General features: G+C 36.1%; 1 pseudogene; it reads right to left on the bottom strand.

The window, feature by feature from the left end:
* Window positions 1-9,734: 9,734 nt before the first annotated feature.
* On the bottom strand, window positions 9,735-10,760 carry LOC143661922 (mitogen-activated protein kinase 9 pseudogene; annotated as a pseudogene).
* Between the last annotated feature and the right edge of the window lie 8,384 nt (window positions 10,761-19,144).

Here is a 19,144-nt window from a genome sequence, read left to right as displayed (position 1 = left end):
ATCAGGGGCCATCTTGGAGACTGTCTTGGTGGCTAGCTACCCCAGACTGCATACCATACTTTACTTAACCTGATAAAGTACTGTATATTTCTCAGGCAGGCTCCCTAGGAAGAGAAGCTCCAATAGCTCCAGGTGTATGATGTCCTCCTCATAGCTGGAAATCTCCCTCCCTAATAATTATAAGCAGGCTCTTGAGGATGAGGCTCATTGGCCTGGCTTGGACCAATAATCAACCATGAGCTAATCATTGTGACTGCGTGGGTTTCCTTCCCATGCTGGAACAGTTCTATCTGAACTGTGTGGACTGAGTGTGAAGCGTAGGTGTTTCCCCAAAAAAGAACAGATGCAGGTGAACTATAGAAAAGGTGGCACGTGCCTTCTACAGCCACCATGTTAAAAGATGCCTGTTCTGCCCACAGCCAAGGTCTTCCTTGGCTGGTATAACATCATATCCTGAATCCCCTTGTCTTTTTTCATCAGCATGTTTTTATCATCTGAGTATAATGCAAATGTAGATATGTCATGTGACAAAAGATATGCAAGACTTATACACTGAAAACTATAAAACGTTGTTGAGAGAAGTTTTAAAAACCTGAATAAATGCAGAGATATACTATGTTCATAGATTGGGAGACAGAATGTTGTTAAGGTGTCAGCTGTCATCAAATATATCTATAGATTCAATGTAATCCAACTCAAAATCTCAGCAGACCCTTTTTTATTCCAAATGGATAAGAGGACTATACAATACATATGGAAATGCAGAGGACCTAGAATAGCTAAAACAACATTGAAAAAGAACAAAATAGAGAATCTACATTCCCTAATTTTATAAAATTACAGAAATCAAGATAATATTTTATTAGTGTAAAGACAGGCAAATTGATTCATGGAAAAAATAAGAGTTGAGAAACAGATCTAGATATATATGGCCCATTGAATTCGACAGAAGTGCAAAGAGTAAGTATTGCTTTTTCAACAAATGGCACTGGAATAATTGGCTATCCATATGTAAAAAAATGAAATTCAGTCCAGTATATCCCACAATATATAAAATTAACTCAAAATAGATTATAGAACTAAATATAAAGTGTAAAGCCATAAACCTTCCAGAAGAAAATGAAGGACAGAACCTGAGACTTTGGGTTAGTTGAAGCTTTCTTTTGTTTCATCCTTTTTTGGAGAAGTTGTGGGTTTTTAGAACAATCATGAATAAATTATAGGATTCCCTATAAACAAAAAAAGAAAAAAAATTATAGGATTCCTGTACACCAACCCACCACCAATACCTTGCACTGGTATAGAACATTTGTTGCAATTGATGAAAGCAAGTTTTTATAATTGTGCTTTAAATTAAATATAAATATAATATATATATAAATTAAATATATATATAAATATATATATTTTACAAGTATAAATTAAAACCCCTGGTATAACTTAAGGTTCACTGTTTATGTAGTATAGTTCTATGGATTTTTTGTTTGAATTTTTATTCTTTCACCATATATATGTAATCTAACATTTCCCCTTTTAATCATATTGAGTTATATATTTCAGTGCTGTTAATTGCATTCACAGTGCTATGCTACCATCACCACCATCCATCACTAAAACATTTCCATCATTCCAGATAGCAACCCTGTACATTTTAAGCCTTAGTTTCCCATTCCCTATCCCCCACCCATGTCCCCTGATAACCTGTATTCTAGATTCTGACTTTATGAGCTGTATGATTTCAAATCAGTGAGATCATACAATATGATCTTTTGTGTCTGGCTTATTTCACTCAACATTATGTCTTCAAGGTTCATTCATGTTGCAAGTGTATCAGAAGTTCATTCCTTTTTACATTTGAATGAATTCCATTGTAGGTATATACCACATTTGATTTATCCTTTCAATGGTTAATGGGCACTTGAGTTGCTTCCATCTTTTGGCAATTGTGAATAATGCTGCTTTGAACATTGGTGTGCAAATATATGTTCGAGCCCTTGCTTTCATTTCTTTTTGGTATATATTTTGTAGTGGGATTGCTGGGTTGTATGGTAGGTCTCACTTAGCATTCTGAGGAACCACCAAACTGTCTTCCACAGTGACTGAATCATTTTATATTGCCACCAGCAATGAATGTGTTCCTATTTCTCCACATCCTCTCTAACCCTTGTTATTTCCCATTTTTTTTAATAGCAGCTGTTCTAATGGATGTGAAATGGTATCTCATTGTGGTTTTGATTTGCATTTCCCTGATGGCTAATGATGTTAAGCATCTCTTCATGTACTTTCTGGCCATTTGCATATATTTGGAGAGAAGTCTGTTCAAGTCGTTTTGCCCATTTTTAATTCGGTTGTCTTTTTGTTTATACATATGGAATATGAATACTTTATTGGATATGTGGTTTCCAAATATTTTCTCCCATTGTGTAGGTTGTCATTTTACTTTCATGATAAAATCCTTTGAGACACAAAAGTTTTTTTTTATTTTGTTGAGGTACATTTATCTAGTTTTTCTTTTGTTGCTTGTGCTTTGGGTGTAAAGTCTAAGAAACCATTGTATAACACAAGTTCTGAAGATGTTCCCCTGTTTTCTTCTAGGAGTTTCATAGTTCTAGCTCTTATATTTAGGCCTTTCATCCATTTTGAGTTGATTTTTGTATATAGAGTGAGGTAGGTATCCTCCTTCTTTCTTTCACAAATGGAGATCCAGTTTCCCAGCATCATTTGCTGAAGAGACTATTCTTTTCAAATTGGGTAGTCTTTGCCACCTTGCAAAAATCAGTTGGCCATAAATTTGAGGGTTGATTTCTGAGCTCTCAATTCTATTCCATTGGTCTGTGTGTCTGTCCTTATTCCAGTACCGTGTTGGGTTTTATGTTTTCTCTTTTAAAATGTAGTCTGTAGAGGGAATATATGAAAAACCCACAGCTAATATCATCCTCAATGGGGAAAAATTGAAAACTTTCCCCCTAAGATCAGGAACAAGACAAGGATGTCCACTATCACCACTATTATTCAACATTGTGTTGGAGGTTCTAGCCAGAGCAATTAGACAAGAAAAAGAAATACAAGGCATCAAAATTGGAAAGGAAGAAGTAAAACTATCACTGTTTGCAGACGATATGATACTATACGTCGAAAACCCGGAAAAATCCACAACAAAACTACTAGAGCTAATAAATGAGTACAGCAAAGTAGCAGGTTACAAGATCAACATTCAAAAATCTGTAGCATTTCTATACACTAGTAATGAACAAGCTGAGGGGGAAATCAAGAAACGAATCCCATTTACAATTGCAACTAAAAGAATAAAATACCTAGGAATAAATTTAACTAAAGAGACAAAAAACCTATATAAAGAAAACTACAAAAAACTGCTAAAAGAAATCACAGAAGACCTAAATAGATGGAAGGGCATACCGTGTTCATGGATTGGAAGACTAAATATAGTTAAGATGTCAATCCTACCTAAATTGATTTACAGATTCAATGCAATACCAATCAAAATCCCAACAACTTATTTTTCAGAAATAGAAAAACCAATAAGCAAATTTATCTGGAAGGGCAGGGTGCCCCGAATTGCTAAAAACATCTTGAGGAAAAAAAACGAAGCTGGAGGTCTCGTGCTGCCTGACTTTAAGGCATATTATGAAGCCACAGTGGTCAAAACAGCATGGTATTGGCATAAAGATAGATATATCGACCAATGGAATCGAATAGAGTGCTCAGATATAGACCCTCTCATCTATGGACATTTGATCTTTGATAAGGCAGTCAAGCCAACTCACCTGGGACAGAGCAGTCTCTTCAATAAATGGTGCCTAGAGAACTGGATATCCATATGCAAAAGAATGAAAGAAGACCCATCTCTCACACCCTATACAAAAGTTAACTCAAAATGGATCAAAGATCTAAACATTAGGTCTAAGACCATAAAACAGTTAGAGGAAAATGTTGGGAGATATCTTATGGATCTTACAACTGGAGGCGGTTTTATGGACCTTAAACCTAAAGCAAGAGCACTGAAGAAGGAAATAAATAAATGGGAACTCCTCAAAATTAAACACTTTTGTGCATCAAAGAACTTCATCAAGAAAGTAGAAAGACAGCCTTCACAATGGGAGACAATATTTGGAAATGATATATCAGATAAAGGTCTAGTATCCAGAATTTATAAAGAGATTGTTCATCTCAACAACAAAAAGACAGCCAACCCAATTACAAAATGGGAAAAAGACTTGAACAGACACCTCTCAGAAGAGGAAATACGGATGGCCAAGAGGCACATGAAGAGATGCTCAATGTCCCTGGCCATCAGAGAAATGCAAATCAAAACCACAATGAGATATCATCTCACACCCACCAGAATGGCCATTATCAACAAAACAGAAAATGACAAGTGCTGGAGAGGATGCGGAGAAAGAGGCACACTTATCCACTGTTGGTGGGAATGTCAAAGGGTGCAACCACTGTGGAAGGCAGTTTGGCGGTTCCTCAAAAAGCTGAATATAGAATTGCCATATGACCCAGCAATACCATTGCTAGGTATCTACTCAAAGGACTTAAGGGCAAAGACACAAACGGACATTTGCACACCAATGTTTATAGCAGCATTATTTACAATTGCAAAGAGATGGAAACAGCCAAAATCTCCATCAACAGAAGAGTGGCTAAACAAACTGTGGTATATACATACGATGGAATATTATGCAGCTTTAAGACAAGATAAACTTATGAACCATGTAATAACATGGATGGACCTAGAGAATATTATGCTGAGTGAATCCAGCCAAAAACTAAAGGACAAATACTGTATGGTCCCACTGATGTGAACGGACATTCGAGAATAAACTTGAAATATGTCATTGGTAACAGAGTTCAGCAGGAGTTAGAAACAGGGTAAGACAATGGGTAATTGAAGCTGAAGGGATACAGACTGTGCAACAGGACTAGATACAAAAACTCAAAAATGGACAGCACAATAATACCTAATTGTAAAGTAATCATGTTAAAACACTGAATGAAGCTGCATCTGAGCTATAGGTTTTTGTTTTGTTTTGTTTTGTTTTGTTTTGATTTTACTATTATTACTTTTATTTTTTTCTCTATATTAACATTCTATATCTTTTTCGGTTATGTTGCTAGTTCTTCTAAACCAATGCAAATGTACTAAGAAATGATGATCATGCATCTATGTGATGATGTTAAGAATTAATGATTGCATGTGTAGAATGGTATGATCTCTAAATGTTGGGTTAATTTCTTTTTTTCCGTTAATTAAAAAAAAAAAAAAGAGAAGGGATAATTGGAGATGAAGGGATACAGACTGTACAACGGGACTGGATATAAAAACTCAGAAATGGACAGCACAATACTACCCAATTGTAATGCAATTATGTTAAAACACTGAATGAAGCTGCATGTGAGGTATAGGTTTTTTGTTTTTGTTTTTTTTGTTTTTTTTTCTTTCTATTATTGTTTTAATTCTTATTCTGTTGTCTTTTTATTTCTTTTTCTAAATTGATGCAAATGTACTAAGAAATGATGAATATGCAACTATGTGATGTTATTAAGAATTACTGATTGTACATGTAGATTGGAATGATTTCTAATTGTTTTGTTAATTCTTTTTTTAATTAATAAAAAAAAATGTAGTCTGTATATTTTCACCAATCAAAACTCATATTCTATTGCAAAAAACTTAGGCAATGTTACTTTCAAGATATACAATTTGAAAGGCCACACCTGCATTTACTACCAGTATGAAATATTGGCATGAGTTTACTTTAGAAATCAATTAGATGAAGTTGTACATCATGATCATGACTTGCAGACCGTTAAATCCTACTAAACCAGTAGCCCATTCAGTGTTTCAAATACTGATCTTATGTATCAGCAAGGGGTCCCACATAGGGTTTTCTCCTTTCAACACTTGGGCTCTGAATTTCACATTCCAAAGATAAGAGCCGAGTCCTGTTCCCTGTCACCATGACCAAAGCTGATTCACCTTTTGAGCAGCCAGCGTTTCTAAACCTCTCTCATATTTTGTTAAAACTCTGTCTGCTCTCTGGAACTTGTGATGAAAATAGAACCAACATAGGGGAGGCAGTCATTTTGTTTCTGACTGAGAAGTAAGCCAATAACCCTAACAAACCTGGTGCAAATTCTAGGATAATAATAACTTACCTGGTTTATTAAAATGCATGTCCAAAATAGTTACTTGCAAGGTACCCAATCACATAAATTACAAAAATAAAATACTAAAGTTAAGCACATTTTTCCCCCCAATTCTTTATCCAACATGAGCACTTATTCATAGAGATCAATCTGAAATCACAGGCTTTTCCCCAGGACCTTGGCAAATCTAGGCTCAGGAGGGAGGATCCTGAAAGTGGCATGAGGTATTTCTATGAAGATCTGCTATCTCCAGCCCAATGGCCTGTCCCTGGGTGCTCTTACCCCTACCTGATGGAAGATGGTCTTGGCAGGAAACCCTTCCCATGCCCTTGTGGGCTTCACCTGTGACCACAGGCTCTCTGAACCACACACAGGGATGGATGAGCAGAATGCCCACCTGTGGGCACCAGGGTCCACCTATAAAGGCCTTCAGGTGAGCAGGACTTCTGTGCACCCTCATTATTCAGAGGGCTGCATAAGCTCTTAGGGCAGAGAAGGGATTGTTAAAATACTTTCCCCTTTCTTCATTTACCCTTTTAAAGATAGATTTAGTAATGTCTTTTTAAAGAACACGTAATAAAGAGAAGGCCATTTTAGGATGTTTATATATGCATAGTGATACCTTTCTTAATCATATAACCCAGCCACCAAGGCTAAAATAATCCCAAACGTGATTTTTTCCTGCCTCAATCCAAGTTCGTATTTCCATTTTGTACTAGGTGACTAAATAATATGATTTTATTTTTACTCCATTTACTAATTTTACTAAATTACACAATGTAGAACTATTCCTTATTTCAATATTAATTTTTTTCAACAAGGTCCAATTTCCAGTGATAAGACCAACCAATAATATACAAGAGGTGCAGAGATAATCCTTTATTATAGATATTTATAATAAATTTTCTTATCAAAATTCCTCCTCAGTACACATTATCAGTACTCATTCAAATAGCTTCCAAAATAATTAAACACAAGGTATGAATTTTTAACAAAGTAAGCTCAAGAGAAACAGTATGAGCCTAGGAAGCCAAAATGTCACCTTAACTCCATTTCTGTAGCAACATTTAATACTTAAGGTCTTAATGAATTTTGAATAATTTATATATAAAAAAATCTGAAAGTATTAATTTCAGGTGAGCAGTTTGACATGTATCCGATAATCACTACTCTTTAGGGTATTTCTTCCATATCCCTCTGAAGAGTTTCCCCAGAACGCTATGATTCCCCTTAGGAATGGGAAATGCTCCCACAAAGTGGAAAACAACGACAAACAGGCATTCGGAATCAGCCATGCTTCCTCAGACGGACTAAAGGTGATGATTATATCTAACCTGGTTTCTTTCAGAAAAGAAAGAAAATGGAATAAGAACGTTGCATTGTAAAAGAGAATGCTTGTTCGATCATGTATTTTGCATTTATGTTATTTTATTTTAAATGACATAAGGTAAGTAAAGGACCCATTCTAGTTTCTGACTCAAAACGGGCACTTAGTAAATGATGCTTAATAATTGTTAGTGATTATTTCGCAAATTTCAACTCTAACATTAGATAATGGTTCAAGAATCTACTTGCTATACAGGTTAATGTAATACTCGGATACATTCCACAGTACTTTGGGCAGAAAATAAAAAATATTTGCAAAGTCCCCTTGAGAGATTAGGGAGAATTATGTAACTATTAGACTTTCCCACCTGGGGAATTCCTGATACTCTCTAAAGCATTAAGGAGTCCCAATTTAATAAGCCATGCCCTTGAGGCTTCCCCTTATGAATCTTATTTCTGCAATGGCAAAGCTAAGCCTACTTATGCCTAAGAGTCACCCCCCAGAGAACCTCTTTTGTTGCTCATATGTGGCCTCTTTCTGGAAGTCAACTCTGCAAATAAACTCACTACCCTTCTCCCTACATGGGACATGACTTTCAGGGATGATCCTGGCCCTGGCATTGTGGGATTGACAATGCCTTCTTGACCAAAATGGGGAAAAGAAATGAAACAAGAGAGTTTCATTGGCGGAGAGATTTCAAATAGAGTTAAGAGATCATTCTAGAGGTTACTCTTGTGCAGGCTTCAGCCAGATAATGCAAGTTGCCACAATATGCCAAGCCCCAAACAACAGTATTCCTGAAAACCTTAAAGAATACACTGTGCTCTCTCTAAGACTCTGTCTAGTATGAAAAATTTAGAATGGTCATCGCCTAGATATTCCTGAAGATTGAGAGAATGATCAAATGAGAGTGAGGAGTTGTAACTGAGAAGTTAGGATTTAACAAATAATTATGACTACTGACTCATTGTATAGATATTTCTTTTTAGTTTTTAGTGTATTGGAATAGCCAGAAGGAAATACTGAAATTGTTGAACTGTAATCCGGTAGCCTTGATCTTTGATAATGATTGTATGATTATATAGCTTTTATCGTGTGACCATGTGATTGTAAAAACATTGTGACTGACACTCCCTTTATCCAGTGTATGGGTCAAATAAAGACATATATGGGAAAAATAATAATAATATTAGGTCTGGAATATGAGGGAAAGTACCCCTACGTAAACTGTGGACAATGGTTATAGTACTACTTTAATAATCTTTCATCAGTTGTAACAAATGTAACTACTGTTAAAAAAAATAGTAGAAGTACAAAAAAAGTGTTATCCTCGAGGGTAACAAACTTCCACACCAATGAAAAATATTTGGTGGTGGCGTGGTATATGGGAATACTGTATTTTATGCACAATTGCTCTGGTAACCCACAACTTCTCAAAATTTTTTTTGCCATCATATTATTGACATGGAGTGTTATGTGCATAAAAATGAAGGTCAAGTTCTACATAGTATTTTAAGTTAATAAGAAGCACAGAAGACTACAAAATAAGAGATAAGGTACACAGGATTTTAAAGGTATACATGTCTTAGGCAGCAGGAAACAAAACTTAATATTTTATCATGCAGTTAAGCTGAATTTATGAATCATCCCAGATGAAGACAATTTAGAGAAAATAAAATGTCCATCTATGGACACACATGCCTTGGTTTTAGCAGTGATAACATGCATAATCACAATTTAAAGAGTAGTTCATTTTTATTTATTAGATTAATTATATTCCTTTTCTTCTGAAATGTAAAATATAGAAGAAATGATACCATCAAAGAGGGTAAAATAGGATAATATGTTGGTGGCCAATTAATACACATAAATTTATTTTTTTCTGGACAGACACCAAATTACTTAGGGAAATTAAGAGATAATTCTAGGGGCAGCACTGCCTGGAAGATTATTTGGCATTTAAAAACTGATTACCAAAGTGCTAGATGGGCAAGACCAAGCAAGCATTTAGGGCGACATGCATTTAAGTCCCAGCAATTACTGATGGTGAGAAATTGCCATTATTATTACTATATGACTTTTTAAAAAAATCATCTATTCTAATTGCTCACCCAAAATAACCTTGAACAAAATCCCTAAAAATGTGGCTTGTACTTTTTTTTCTTCAGACATAATCTTCTTCATTTTATAATCTAAACAGCAATCCTATGAGAACTATGCTTTGTGTGTCTTAAATGCAGAACATAAAGTTTCTCTATTTGATTCCATCAAATCCCAAGCACTTCAGGCCCATGGGAAGTGAGAAATCCTTCAGTGATGATATTTCTAATTTATCATTGTCAATGCCTGTCAAGGCATCGAGACTGCTGTCTGTATCTGAGGCCTGCATCTGCACAAAGGACACGGATGAAATATCGTTGATAGATAATGACTGAGAAGGAGTGGCATTGCTGCTTACTACTGTTTCTGAAGGTTGATCTTTGACAATGCCATTCTTGCTTCTTTCTTCCCAATCCATTTTTTCTTTGTAAATTAGCTCTTTCCATTCTTCAATCACATATTCTGTTTCTTCCAACTGGGCCTCGTAAATCTGAGGTGGTGGTGCTTCTGCTTCAGCGGGGTCAAATATGGGTGGCACATAGCTTCATCTACAGAAATCTACTTGTTGGGATCTATCACGATCATTTTCGATAATAAATCTCTGGTTTGACTTGTTTTTATTTTATCTCGTTCAGACTCTGATGGGACTATCCAATCTGAAAAGCGTTCTTCAAATTTGACTACTGTATTCTTGGTCTGTTTTCTACATGGTTCCTCATGGTTGGCTGAAGTTTCTTCATGCAGCCTGCTGCTGGTGTTCCAAGCTGCTCCATAACTTTATTCCATTGATCAGTATTGTTAGTGCGTTGGAATATCATACAGCCTTTCACCAGTTCTTCCATGATGCAACCCATTGACTAGATATCAGGTTCTCTTTGTACCCCATCCCCAGAATGACTTTGGGAGCTTGGTAACACACATCACCATATAGGGTGTCATCATAAAATTAGTGCAGGCTTTTCAGGCCAAGCTAAAGTTGAGATGTAAGGGTGAAGTCCGATTTGACTACAATAGTTAGGTTTCAAATCTCTATGAATTATACCAGCTGAATGCAGAGGTTTTGATGCCACAAAGCATCTGGTAAAGAGGGTAGGACATTCTTTCATGGTCTGACAACCATAAGAATAACCTGATGTAAATTAACATCCATTAATTCCATAGCCAAATGCACACCTTGAAATTCTTCTAGAGTTTTTTGTGGTGTAAACACATGTAACAAACTATATTTTTGATTGACACATTTTAAGAGGATGAGCTCTTGATAAGCTCTCTTTGCATGAGCTTGGTTCTGAAAAGGATGATTGAGTTTCTTGACCGAAACATTTAACCCAAGAACTGTATTACAAGCAGCATAAACAATTCCTTGGGCACCAGATCCTATTGGTTTTTAACTGCTGGGAATGTTTTAGGGCAGTGAAAGTTGAATCTGCCACTTGCACACTGACTATCACATTTACTTCTATCCCTGATGTAGTATCATACATACAGTATTCTGAAGAGTGGGTACAGTCATCAGATTCCTTGCCTCCCTGCCACAGCACGAGGTGGAGAGGGCAGGCAGGTGGATCACTGCTCTGCATGTTGGCTGGTCCTGGCTCCACCGCTCCCAGGCTTGGCCACCATGCTGGCTTGTACAGACCAGCCACCACTGCAGTGGATGTCCATGCTATTTTAATTTCTGTGGCTTTGTAATATGTTTTAGGGGCAGGAAGTGTGAGTTCTCCAACCCCATTCTTCTTTTTCAAGATGGCTTTAGCTATTTAGGGTCCCTTACTCTTCCTTATAAGTTTGATGATTGGCCTTTCCATTACTGCAGAGAAATTGTTGGAATTTTTATTGGGATTGCATTGAATCTGTAAATTGCTTTGGATAGTACTGATGTCTTAATGATATTTAGTTTTCTAATCCATGGACACAGAATATTCTTCCATTTATTTAGGTCTTCTTTTATTTCTTTGAGCTATGTTTTGTAGCTTCCTGTGCATAAGTCCTTTATATCCTTGATTAGATTTATTCCTATGTATTTGATTCCTTTAGTTACTATTGCAAATGGAGTTTTTTCTTGATTTCTTCTTCTGATTTTTCATTGGATTTTTTCCCTTGATGCCTTCTCATATTGCTCATTACTATTGAATAGAAACACTACTGATTTTTTGGGTGTTGATTTTGTACCCCACCACATTGCTGAATTCATTTATTAATTCTAGGAGCTTTGTTCTGAATTTTTCAGGATTTTCTGTATATAGGATCATATCATCTGCAGATAGGGAAAGTTTTAATTTTTCCTTTCTAATTTGGATGCCTTTTTTTTTTTCTTGCCTAACTGCTCTACCAAGAACTTCAGTAAAATGTTGAATAACAGTAGTGACAGTGGGCAGTCAATACTGTGGACAGTTCCTGATCTCAGAGGGAAGGCTTTTAGTCTCACCATTAAATAGAATGTCAGCTGTAGGATTTTCATCTATGCCTTTTATCATGTTGAGGAAGTTTCCTTCTATTCATAACGTCCTAAGTTTTTATCAAGAAATGGTGATGTATTTTGTCAAATGCCTTTTCTGTCTCGATTGAGATGATATGTGTTTTTTTCCCTTCATTCTGTTAATGCAGTGTATAACATTAATTGATTTTCTTATGTGGAAATAACCTTGCATTCCAGGGATAAATCTCACTTGATCATGGCTGTGGTAGTTAGATTCAGTTGTCAACTTGGCCAGGTGTAGGCATCTAGTTCTGTTGCTGTGGCCATGAGCCAATGGTACATGAACCTCATCTGTGCTGATTACATCTGCAGTTGGCTAGGAGGTGTGCCTGCTGCAATGAATTATGTTTGACTTAATTGGCTGGTGCTTAAATGAGAGCTCAACGTAGTACAGTCCAAGCAGCTTAGCATGCCTCATCTCAGCACTCACAGCTTAGCCCAGGCCTTTGGAGATGCAGAAAGAAGTCACCCTGGGGAAAGTTGTTGGAACCCAGAGGCCTGGAGAGAAGGTCAGCAGAAATCACCCTGTGCCCTCCCACATAAGAAAGAACCTCAGATGAAAGTTAGCTGCATTTCCTCTGAAGAACTAACAAAATAAATCCCCTTTTATTAAAATCCAATCTGACTCTGGTGTGTTGCATTCTGGTAGCTAGCAAACTAGAACAATGGCTTATAATTCTTTTTATATGCTGTTTACTATTTTTTTTGTTGATTTTGTTTCTATATTCATGAAATATATTGTCTGTAGTTTTCTTGTGGTATCTTTATCTGGCTTTGGTGTGAGAGTGATGTTGGCCTCATAGAACAAGTTAGGGAGTCCTCTTCAATTTTTTTGGAAGAGTTTGAACAGAATTGTAGTTAAATCTTCTTGAAATGTTTGATAGAATTCCCCTGTGAAGGCATTTGGTCCTGGGCTTTTCTTTGTTAAGAAGTTTATGATTACTGGCTCACTCTCTTTCCTAGTAATTGGTTTGCTGAGATCTTCTATTTCTTTTTGAGTGTTCTTTGGGTGTTTTAAGAATTTGTCCATTTCATCTAGGTTATCTAGTTTATCGATATTCGGTTGTTCATAGCATCCTCTTATAATCCTTTTTATTTCAGTGAGGTTGGTAGTAATGCCCCCCTTTTCTTTTCTAAATTTTGTTATTTGTATCCTCTCTCTTTTTTTTCTTTGTCAGTCTAGCTAAAGGTTAGTCAATTTTGTTGATCTTTTTGAAGAACCAACTTCTGGATTTGTTGACTCTCTCTGTTGTCTTTTTATTTGTTTGTTTTCTGTTTCATTTATCTCCACTCTAATCTTTGTTATTTCCTTCCTTCTGTTTGCTTTGGGTTAAGTTTGCTCTTCTTTTTTCTGGTTCTTCCAGTTTCAAAGTTAGGTCTCTATTTGAAGTCTTTTTCCTTTTTTAATGTAAACATTTTGAGCTATAAATTTCCTTCTCAGCATTGCCTTCTCTGCATCCCATAAGTTTAGATATGTTGGGTTTTTTTCATTTTCATTTGCCTCAAGATATTTCCTAATTTTGCTTCTGATTTCTTCTTTAACCCATTGGCTTGTTTAAGAGTATGTTATTTGTGAATTTTCCCTTTCTCCCTCTGTTATCATTTCTTGCATTATTCCATTGTAGTTGGAGAATGTTGTATGACTTCAATATTTTTCAATTTATTGGGACTCATTTTGTGCCCCAACATGTGGTCATTCCTGGAGAATGATCCACGTGCACTCGAGAAGAATGTGTCTTCTGTTTTTGTTGAGTGCAGTGTTATATATGTCTGTTAAGTCTAGTTCATGTAGTTTATCATTCAAGTCCTCTACTTATTGATCTTCTTACTAGAGGTTCTCTCTATTATTGAGAGTGGTGCATTAAAGTCTCCTTCTATGAATGTAGAACCATTGATTTCTCCCTTCAAATCTGTCAGTATTTAGGGCCTTTGCTGTTAGGTGCATATGTATATATCTATGATTGTTACATCTTCCCTAATCAAAGCTTTCTTAGAAAAGCAAAAGCACAATTCATAAAAAATTTACATTAGACTTCATCAACTTAAAACTTCTACTTAATTCTTAAGACTCAAGAGCTGTCTCCAAAAGACATTGTTAATAGGATGAAAAATATTCACAAACTGGAAGAAAATACAGCAGATCTGAAAAAAAGGCTTCTATCTAGAAGATTAAAAGAACTCTGAAAACACAATAATAAGGAAATGACAACCCAATAAAAACTTGTCAAAATATTTGAACAGATAACTTCACCAGTGAACATATTTGGATGGCAAATAAGCCCATGAAAAGATGCTCAGAAATGCAAATTAAAACCACAATGAGATAACACTACATAACTTATTAGACATATAAAATTAAAATGACTGATCATACAAAGTTTTGGTGAGGATGTGAAGCAACTCAAATTTTCCTGCACTGCTGGTGGGAATATAAAAAGACGTTACCATGTTGGAAATAATTTGGCGGTTTCTTAAAGAGTTGAATATGTCCATATTATATAGCCCAGCCATTCAAATTCTAAAGATCATAGACTTACATTTAATTTCCAAGAGAAATTAAAGAACTTCTATGTAAAAAAAAATTGTACATTGATGTTTACAGTAGCTTTATTTGTAATAGGAACTGGAAACAACCCAAATGTCCATCAATAGGTAAATGGATATGCAAATTGTAATATATCCATACTATGGAATACTACTCAGCAACAAAAAGGCACGAACTATTAATATAACACAAAATGGATAGAGCACAAAATAATAATGCTGAGTGAAAAAAGCCAGATAAGAAAGAGTACATTCTGTTTGGTTCCATTTATATAAAATGGAAATCCATGCTGATATTTAGTGCCATAAAGTCATCAGTGATTGCTTGGGTTTGGGGAGAAGTGTAGGGAAGTACAGGAGGGAGGATTACTAAGGAGCAGGAGGACTTGGGGTGATGCATTTGTTTATTATCTTGATTGTGGTGTTGGCTTAACAAATATTTGCACGTATAATTTTTTTTAAGTCAATTATACCTCACTAAAGTTATATTTTTAAAAAAACAGTGCAAAGTCTCATTTTACCTCCCACGTACCCTTTCTCAAGAAGCTACCATAGGATGTGCTCTATAAAAACAAGGGAGTAATCCAGGACAGAATAATATGTGTGATTGAGAAAACAGGGAATTCAATGCAGAGGAGAGAAAAAGGAATCAAAAGGATTACGGTGAAAGCTTTCTCAGAACCGCAGCTGTGCAACAAATCTAGAGAGTAAGTAGTTCAGTTATAATCAGTTCAGAAGCCCCCTGGAGAGATTTCTTTAAGAAGATGAAACTAATAGAATGGCCAATATGTCCAAATATATTGATCAGATTTACTCAATTTGGAGAGTGTCTGGGGATAGCAGTGGCAGGCACTTCGAAAATTTAATGTATGGTGAAATAAGACAATTATTTACTCCAACAAAAACAAAACATAGTGGAAGAAAAAATGGCTGGCTCTGCTCTGAATTGTGATTCCATCAGGGAAGCTTTCACTGACCATCCCAACTTGGAGAGAGTGCTCATTGTAACTTGTTTGTACCATGCATATTACATTCTGGAACATTCTTTTAATTCTTCTAATGTACCAACATTTTTGGTCATTGTTTATTCAACATACATGTTTTTGAGAACCTACTATGTTGTATCATAGTAGGCAATGACAAAGATATATGTGGGGGAGAAGAAACCTGAAGAAATCATTACATCCAGTCACCTGGGAAGTCCAGAAGGAATGGTTAACTCTTCCAAGGAAGGAATACCAAAGTTAGGTCAGAATAGGGAGTCTTGAGCTAATTCTTGAAGGATGAATCTGAGGTTTTTAAAAAATGATATACTTTACCTTCAGTTAAATTGTAAGCAAGTCAAGACAGGCAACATGCTGTATAAGTTAATGTAGTCAATAATCAATATATATATTTGTTAACTGATTAATACATTCACATAGAAGGATGGCAGCCCAGACGTCTCAGCTCAGAAATTCCATTTAACTGAGCAGTTCCCACGATGTTATCAAGCTTTGTTAACTTGTATTCTGTGACCCATATCGAGAGGACCTAATGTGATTTTTTAGCTCTTTTGAAAAACTCTATTTTGAAATAACTTCAAATTTACAACATGGTTGCAAAAATAATACAAAACCTATACAAAGAACTTGGACATACCCACACTCCAATCCCCAGATCCACTGTGGTAGGTTAAATTATGTACCCCAGAAAAGAAATGTTCTTAATCTTAATCCTTTTCTTCTGAGCAATCCATTGTAAATAGGACCTTTTGAAGATGTTATTTTTAGTTAAGGTATGGCCAACTGAATCAGGATAGGTCTCTCTCCTATTACTGGTGGCTTGATAGAGAAAAAATCACAGGGAGGAGCTGAAAACAGAAGTCAATGGAATCCGGAAGAGAAAGGAGAGGACATGAGCACGTGATGGGAAAGTTAAGGGGCCCCAAGGACTGCCAGCCAGCCACAACATTACTGATTCCAAGAGGAAGCAAGTTTTCAGCCTCCAAAACCATGAGACAGTACATTCCCATTATTAAAGCCAACCCATTGGGTGGTATTTGTCATAACATCCTGGAAAAGTAAGACATCCACCAACTTTGAATGTTTTGGCACACTTGCCATATCATTCTATCTATCTATCCATCTGTCTGTCTGTCTGTCTCCCTGTCTGTCTATCCATCCATCCTTCCATCCATCCATTCACCTGCCCTATGTGTTCATTCATCCATCCATCCATTCACTCACCTATAATTAATCTTTTTTGAGGATTCAATCACTATGTTACCTAATATGGGAACATTTTAGGTAATATGGAGGTAACAGTTTCTTTCTGTTATGTGAAGGTGCTAATCTTGCTTCCTTTAAACATTTTCAGTTTGGAGGCAGAAAACCTTCATTGAATTGAGACGTAGTCATATGACACAAGGATGTGAAATATTTCCTGCTCACATTTTGAAATTAAAGTCCACAAAAAAATAGTACTGAACAGATCAGTATTATTAGATATAACATTATTGGTGTTCATCCGCTGTCCCACAATCACGCCTCAACTGGGAGCACCTGGAGTTACTATTGCCTGCTTGCGATAGTCTCAGGTACAAGTCAATGAAAGAAAAAAGTATTAGCAAACCAGTTAACAAATATCTAAGACACAGATCATAAATTATACTTTCTTGTGTGGGTGACTGACTTACACACTTACTTGTTACTTTTTCCTTTGGATGCTTCATGAATCAAGAGAGAGAAAGAAATATAGACTGAGGGTGTTTCGTGTTTAAGTTTGCTAAGTGACCCCAGGGGGCTGGCTGGTAGGGTGTTTCTGGCCTGTGACATAAAAATAGGTTGATACTGGTTATTTCACTCTATTTTTAACACGGAGAGAGGGTAAATTATATATATATGTTCTTAGCAACAGTATGTTCCAGGTTGGGAAACAAATACAACAGTAAATCACATCTGAAATATAGAACAAGTGTGTCCCACTTTGATGTCATTCAACAATTTAAAGTCAATACCAATTATATTTAGGAATTAAAGCACACACATTTCTTTGCTTGGTATTTAAGAACTTATCAAATTTCAATTTTACTTTACCAAAATCTCTTCAGCCCTTATCTATCAGAACTAGTTCAAAGGAAGTTTTTTTCCTTGCTACTGTCAATGTATGCAAACACATTAAGCACAACCTAATTCTCCAAACTTGTTCTTCCTACAGATATTTTGAGTTCTCATTCTTCACACAAGACAAATACAAGTACAACACATAAAATTGGCATGAATATCAAAACATGATCATTAAGCTGGGACAAGTGGACTCATCAGAGGGAGATACTGTGTTAAGAGGGATCCAAAGTGCTTCCCAGCATTTGTGCCTGGTTGAGAAGAGATTTATTCTCAGGCTCTCAGAATCTGCCAGGAAAATCTTTTTCCCAGGTGATTGTCTGGTCTGGTCCTTGAAGCAAGGCTGCTCAGACAATGGTGCCTGGAACTTTCAGAGTAGATCTCCACATTTAGTGCAGTTTCCACAATCATTCTCATGATTGGAAGTAGCCAGTGGCAAAGTGCATCTTGTTTACACATGATGTGGGTGTGTTTATGTAGGGCTCTGTTAAGTCCACGATTTCACAATTTGCCAGCCTGGCTAACTGCCCAGGCATTTCCTCTCTGGAAATTTCCAGAGGAAGTGGGCAGGGGCCTGAGCAGGAGAGTATAAGTATCAAGAGAGTCACAGAGCTCTGCATGACATTAGAGTATACCAGAGAAAGGAACTGTACGAGCCTTGGAATTTTGGAGACACTGAGATCTGCAGAAGGTGGGAAACATAGGCTTTTATTTCATTACTTGTAGAAATATCAAGAATGTAGCCCCTAAATTGTTTTCTATAACTAGTTCAGGCAACATATATTAAGGACTGACTATATGCCAGAAACTGAGTTATACACTAAGACCATAAGGATGTCCCACTATGGGCAGAAGTCAGCAGATGGAAAATTACTCAGGAAACATTGGTGTACGTGCAAATGAGTGATACAGGTATATGTATCAGCTGGGATGCTTCTGGTTATAAATAATAGAAAACCTGATCTAAACAAGTTTAAAATGATATATATATATTATATATTATCATTATCATTTTATCATATATCAATTTTATAATTTTATATCATTATAAAATGACTATATATATATATATATGCTGGTTTACTAAACTGAAAAGTCTAGAAGCAGGGCTACCATAAGTTCTGATCTGGAGCTGAATCACATTACTAAAGACTCAATTTCATTCCAATCCTCAGATCTGCTTTCTGCAATATTGGCTTCATTCTAAGGTCTGCTCCTTTTACAGTCCAAGAGGGCGCCACTGGTTTCCAGGGCTACATAGTTTTGTCCACATCCAGCAGGAAAGAAAGGACCATTCTGTCACATCATTTCTGGAAATGTCCTACAAAAGATGCTGAGTGAATCAGATAAGTCATATGCCCTCCTGTGATGCAATCACTGTGGCCAGGAGATGCAATGCATTCTTGAAATTACCCT

The sequence above is a fragment of the Tamandua tetradactyla genome, chromosome 2, assembly GCF_023851605.1.
Source record: "Tamandua tetradactyla isolate mTamTet1 chromosome 2, mTamTet1.pri, whole genome shotgun sequence".
Taxonomy (NCBI): domain Eukaryota; kingdom Metazoa; phylum Chordata; class Mammalia; order Pilosa; family Myrmecophagidae; genus Tamandua; species Tamandua tetradactyla.
This window is presented reverse-complemented; position numbering and strand designations above follow the sequence as displayed.